The following is a 6952-nucleotide window of genomic DNA, read 5'->3' as shown; positions in this document are numbered from 1 at the left end:
ACGAAGTGCATCCAGTTTTTGCCATAACCCTCTCTAATTTTTTTGCACATGCTATTTGTATGAAATTATGATACCATGCCAACTTTCAACCTTTTATGAGTTCATTTGAAATGCTTTTCAATTTCAGGGTCATTTAGCTGGAAAAAATCAGTAAATGCATGAAAAGAATTTGTTTGCACATAAAATTTCTTCGCGTTTGAAATGCCAAAACACATAACTACCCTAACTATTACAGACATTCCCTCCTGGGTGTGAAACACAGAAGAAAGTGATGATAGTGAAGCCGATCATATCCCAGATCTTTGGGTATGAAACTTTTTCTTCGCGTGTGTCCCTTTGCGCCGTAGCCATGGAAAATCTTCATCATTTAACTGGATGCTCGGGTCAATATTCATTGTGAATGGAGAAATTTCATCAAGCTTTTCATAATCTTCTGACATGTCTGTCTTGTCATCCACTCCCATGATATTTCTTTTTCCTGAAAGAACTATGTGGCGCTTTGGCTCGTCATATGATCCATTCGCTTCCTTATCTTTTCTTTTTCTCGGCCTGGTAGACATGTCTTTCACATAAAAAAACCTGTGCCACATCATTGGCTAGGACGAATGGTTCGTCTGCATACGCACGATTGTTGAGATCCACTGTTGTCATTCCATACTGCGGGTCTTCCGTTACCCCGCCTCGTGTCATATTGACCCATTTGCACCGAAACAAAGGGACCTTCAAATCACCTGATCCATAGTTAAGTTCCCATATGTCCTCTATGTAAGCATAATATGTTTCCTTTCCCGTGTTGGTTGTTGCATCAAAGCGGACACCACTGTTTTGGTTGGTGCTCTTCTTATCCTGGGCGGTCGTGTAAAATATATTCCCATTTATCTGGTACCATTTGAAAGTCATTATATTCGAAGATGGTAACTGGGACAGCGAGTACAGGTCATTTTGAATATCGCCATCATTCAGGGCACATTTCTGCAACCAACCGGCGAAATTCCTCGTTTGTTCGTGTGTAATCCAGTCGTCAGACTTCTCCGGGTGTTTGGACTGTAGAAAATTCTTGTGTTCCTCCATATATGGAGCCACCAAGGCGGAATTCTGTAGAACTGTGTAGTGTGCTTTAGTGAGAGAATGCCCGTCCATACATATTATTTGATGCCCTCCTAGCGTGCCTTTTCCTTCCAGTCTGCCCTTATGCCGCGATTCAGGAACACCAATCGGCTTAAGGTCAGTAATAAAGTCAATACAAAACTCAATGACCTCCTCATTTTCATGGCCCTTCGAGATGCTTCCTTCTGGCCTAGCACGGTTATGAACATATTTCTTCAAGACTCCCATGAACCTTTCAAAGGGAAACATATTGTGTAGAAATACAGGACCCAAAACGTTAATCTCTTCGCAAAGGTGAACTAGGACGTGCGTCATGATGTTGAAGAAGGATGGTGGGACCACCAACTCGAAACTGACAAGACATTGCACCAAATCATTCTGTAACCTTTGTATGATTTCTGGATCGATTACCTTCTGAGAGATTGCATTGAGGAATGCACATAGCTTCACAATGGCTAATCGAACGTTTTCCGATAAAAGCCCCCTCAATGCAACCAGAAGGAGTTGCGTCATAATCTTGTGGCAGTCATGAGACTTTAGGTTCTGGAACTTTTTCTCTGCCATATTTATTATTTCCTTTATATTTGACGAGAAGCCAGACGGTACCTTCATGCTGAGCAGGCATTCGAAGAAGATTTCCTTCTCTTCTTTGGTAAGAGCGTAGCTGGCCTGACCCTGATGTATGCCGTCTTTTCCGTGCATACATTGCTGGTCCTCCCATGCCTCTGGTGTATCTTTTGTCTTCCCATACACGCCCAAAAAGCCAAGTAGGGTCACGCAAAGATTCTTCGTCACGTGCATCACGTTGATTGCAGAGCGGACCTCTAGGTATTTCCAATATGGCAGGTCCCAAAATATAGATTTCTTCTTCCACATGGGTGCGTGTCCGTCAGCGTCCTTCGAAACAGGTTGTCCGCCAGGACCCTTTCCAAAGATTACCTTCAAATCCTTGACCATATCATGTACATCAGCACCAGTACGGTGGCGAGGCTTCGTCCGGTGATCCGCCTCACCTTTGAAATGCTTGCCTTTCTTTCTTACGGGATGCCTTGTCGGAAGAAATCGACGATGTCCCAGGTACACATTCTTCCTACAAATATCCAAATATATACTGTCGGTATCATCCAAACAGTGCGTGCATCCGCGGTATCCCTTGTTTGTCTGTCCTAAAAGGTTACTGAGAGTAGCCCAATCATTGATGGTCACGAACAGCAACGCCTTTAGGTCAAATTCTTCCAGTCCGTGCTCATCCCACGCACGTACACCTGTTCCATTCCACAGCTGTAATAGTTCTTCAACTAATGGCCTTAGGTACACATCAATGTCGTTGCCGGGATGCTTAGGGCCTTGGATGAGCACTGGCATCATAATGAACTTCCGCTTCATGCACAACCAAGGAGGAAGGTTATACAAACATAGAGTCACAGGCCACGTGCTATGGTTGCTGCTCTGCTCCCCAAAAGAATTAATGCCATCTGCGCTTAGACCAAACCATACTTCCTTCGGTCACCTGCAAACTCCTCCCAGTACTTTCTCTCGATTTTTCTCCACTGCGAACCATCAGCGGGTACTCTCAACTTTCCGTCTTTCTTACGGTCTTCTGCATGCCACCACATCACCTTCGCTTGCTCTTTGTTTTGGAACAAACGTTTCAACGTGGTATTATAGGAGCATACCACATCACCTTGGCAGGAATCTTCTTCCTGGGGCGCTCGCCCTCGACATCACCAGGGTCATCGCGACTGATCTTATAATGCAATGCACTGCATACCGGGCTAGCATTCAAATCCTCGTATTCACCGCGGTAGAGGATGCAGTCATTAGGGCATGCATGTATCTTTTGCACCTCTAACCCTAGAGGGCAGACAACCTTCTTTGCTTCATACGTACTCTCGGGCAATTCGTTGTCCTTTGGAAGCATATTCTTTATCATTACCAGCAACTTCCCAAATCCCTTGTCAGATACACCATTCTCTGCCTTCCATTGCAGCAATTCAAGTGTGGTGCCCAACTTTTTTTTGTCGGCTTCGCAATTCGGGTACAACAATTTCTTGTGATCCTCTAACATGCGCTGCAACTTCGTCCTCTCCAGATCACTTGCGCAGTTTCTCTTTGCATCGGCAATGGCCCGACCTAGATCATCAGCGGGCTCATCTGATGCCTCTTCTTCAGCTTCTTCCCGCATTGCCAGCTCAGCTTCTTCCCCCATTGTTGTATCATCGTATTCAGGGAACCCATGGCCAGGATAGCCGTCGTCGTCCTCTTCTTCTTCATTGTCTTCCATCATAACCCCTATTTCTCCGTGCTTGGTCCAAACATTATAGTGGGGCATGAAACCGGACTTAAATAGGTGGACGTGAATGGTTTTTGACGTAGAGTAACTGTGACCATTCTTACAGCCAGCACATGGACAAGGCATAAAACCATCCGCCCGCTTGTTTGCCTCAGCGGCCCGCAGAAAAGTATGCACGCCATTAATGAACTCGGGAGAGCATCGGTCATCATACATCCATTGTCGGCTCATCTTCATTACACAACACCGAATAGACCAAATTAATACAAGTTCATACATAAAGTTCATATACAGCACTTAATTAAATGCAACATACAAATAACTCTCTAGCTAAAGAATTTAAATGCAACAGCAAATGCGATGAAGATCGCAACTAAGGTAACAATTGATCCAACAGCATAATGATACCAAGCCACACTATTAATGGCATATTTTCTAATCTTTCTAATCTTCAACCTCATTTTCTCCATCTTGATCTTGTGATCATCGACGACATCCGCAACATGCAACTCCAATTCCATCTTCTCCCCCTCAATTCTTTTCAATTTTTCTTTCAAATACTCGTTTTCTCTTTCAACTAAATTTAACCTCTCGACAATAGGGTCGGTTGGAATTTCCGGTTCACATACCTCCTAGATAAAAATATCTATGTCAACTTGATGGGCATAATTTGTCATAAACACGAAATGCAACAACTAGTTTTAAAAGAGAATATACCATATCCGAATCATAACAAGGACGAGGGCCGACGGGGACGGATATCAAAACCATGGCACTATGTATAACAAACAACGTACGGGTAAGATAATTATACGAGTAACTATATATCCAAATCACACAAACATCAATTTGGTAATGTAAAACATTCATGACCAAGAGCCTCACCACAAGGTGGTGCCGGCGACGGGACGGTGCGGGCGATCGACGGTGGTTACGACGGAGATTTAGAAGGCACTAAGTAAACCACACCTACATATGCAAACTAAGTGTTATTTTTGACCTCTAATTGCATATAAATCAAATACTAGCAAATATAATTCCTCCCAAATTAATCACTATACAAAGCATTGCATTGAAAGGACAAAGTTGCTAACCTTTGTGATCATTTGAATGGATGGGGGCCTTCAAATCTTGACAATTTTTGGGCAAAATTTGTGAGGAGCTCGAGGAAGAGAGGGGAAGAACAGAGGAAGTGAGGGGAAAGGGGAAGAACAGAGTGGCTCGGGTGGACGAAGGGTTTATGTACGTCGACCTTTAGTACCGGTTCGTGACACGAACCGGTACTAAAGGTGCTGGAGGGGCCCCAGACTAACAACACCTTGCCACCACCCTCTTTAGTACTGGTTCGTGGCACGAACCGGTACTAAAGGTTCACCACGAACCGGTACTAATGAGAACGGCCGGCTAGCCGTTGGAACCGGCATTAATGGACACATTAGTGCCGGCTCAAAATCAAACCGGCACTAATGTATCTCATATTAGGTCCTTTTTCTACTAGTGATGACTGATGGTGGTTCACATTTTATTCATGGTGCTTTTCGTAAAATTCTTGCTAATTATGATGTTAATCATAGAATTGTGTCTCCTTACCATCCACTGTCTAGTGGTTAAGTAGAAAATTGAGTAATAGAGAGATTAAATTAATTTTGCAAAACACTATTAATAGATCTAGAAAGAATTGGTCCAAGAAACTTGATGAAGCATTATGGGCCTATAGAACTGCATATAAGAATCCTATGGGTATGTCTCCATATAACATGGTTTATGGAAAAGCATGTCACTTACCTCTCGAACTAGAACATAAGGCATATAGGGCCATTGAAGAGCTCAACTATTATTTCAAACTTGCCGGTGAGAAGAGACTATTTGACATTAGCTAACTTAATGAGTGGAGAACCCAGGCCTATGAGAACACCAAACTGTTCAAAGGAAAAGTTAAAAGATGGCATGACAAAAGGATACAAAAGTTTGAGTTTAATGTAGGTGATTATGTTTTGCCTATACAACTCCCGTTTAAGATTTTTTGCAGGAAAACTTCTATCTAAATGGGAAGGTCCTTACATTATCAAGGAGGTCTATCGTTCCAGTGCCATAAAAATCAACAACTTTGAAGGCACAAATCCGAAGGTGGTGAACGTTCAAAGAATCAAACATTATAGCTTAGGTAATACCATAAATGTTCAAACCAATGTTGTTGACACCGTAACCCTGGAGGAGTACATAAGGGACACTTTCTAGAAAGTTTCAGACTCTAAAAAGGAATAGGTATGTGGTACGGTAAGTAAACCAACTCCAAAATAGTTCTAATAGCAATTTTTCTCCGTTTTGGAATATTTATGAAATAGGAAAATAAGAAGTTGTCTGGAAAGGAAACAAGGCATCCACGAGGGTGGAGGGCGCGCCCCCTGCCTTCGAACTCTGTTTTCTTGCACGATACTTCTTTTGGTCGGTAAAAAATCATTATCTAATCTCCCGAAGGTTTTGGCCACCGTACCACGACTGTCGGTTTCAAAACCGGCGGATCTTGGGTAGGGGGTCCCGAACTGTGCGTCTAAGGCTAATGGTAACTGGGGGACACAATGTTTACCCAGGTTTGGGCCCTCTCTATGGAGGTAATACTCTACTTCCTGCTTGATTGATCTTGATGATATGAGTATTACAAGAGTTGATCTACCACGAGATCGTAGGGGCTAAACTCTAGAAGCTAGCCTATGATTATGATTGTATCTGTCCTATGGATTAAACCCTCCGGCTTATATAGACACCGGAGGGGGCTAGGCTTACATCAGGTCGGTTCCAGAGAAGGGAATCTACATATCCGAATCGCCATGCTTGCCTTTCACGCAGAGCAGCGTCCCACCCGGACACGGGACGAAGTCTTCTATCTTGTATCTTCATAGTCCAATAGTCTGGCATAAGCATATAGTCCGGCTGTCTGAGGACCCCTTAATCCAGGACTCCCATAGTAGCCCCCGAACTAGGCTTCAATGACGATGAGTCCGGCGCGCAGATTGTCTTCGGCATTGCAAGGCGGGTTCCTTCTCCGAATTCTCCAGAGTACCTATTGTAACGAGCAGTGTCCGGCTTCCCATTTAATGTTGCACTCATCGGCTTCTGTACCTTAATAAAGTCAGCCTCCACGTGTCGAGCGAATGCGAGAAGCAGGAGCATTTTTACACTTGCCACCCTGACCATGTAAATAAATCATCTATTAAAGAGACGGGGATCATCAGATCCAAATCACACCATCTTCCCCAAGCGAGGATTCATCAGAGTGCGCCTGAAAAAACCATCCCATCATGGCCGGCCACCGCAGCTCTTCCTCTCACCCCTATAGCGCCAAGCCAGGTGATTGGGAGAAGTGTACCATATCCCACGACCAATTGGTGAAGTTGCAGACCCAGGGGTTTCTTCCACCTGCATATCTTGTCCCCGTTCGAGCCGGATTAGCCACCTTTGACGGTGGGGAGCAACCGGAGAGTTTTCCCAACCCATCCAGGGGGGAGTGAGTGTGCCTTGTCCCTTACTTGTTGAGGGGCATTGGATTTCCAA

General features: G+C 44.1%; 1 pseudogene; it reads right to left on the bottom strand.

Annotated features, from left to right (window-relative positions):
• Positions 1–287: 287 nt before the first annotated feature.
• Positions 288–4701, bottom strand: LOC147988168 (uncharacterized; annotated as a pseudogene).
• Positions 4702–6952: the final 2251 nt, after the last annotated feature.

This window comes from Triticum urartu, chromosome 1A (assembly GCF_056163025.1).
Source record: "Triticum urartu cultivar PI428250 chromosome 1A, HENAU_Tu73, whole genome shotgun sequence".
NCBI lineage: Eukaryota > Viridiplantae > Streptophyta > Magnoliopsida > Poales > Poaceae > Triticum > Triticum urartu.
The sequence above is the reverse complement of the archived record's forward strand: the minus strand, read 5'-3'. Positions and strand labels throughout refer to the sequence as shown.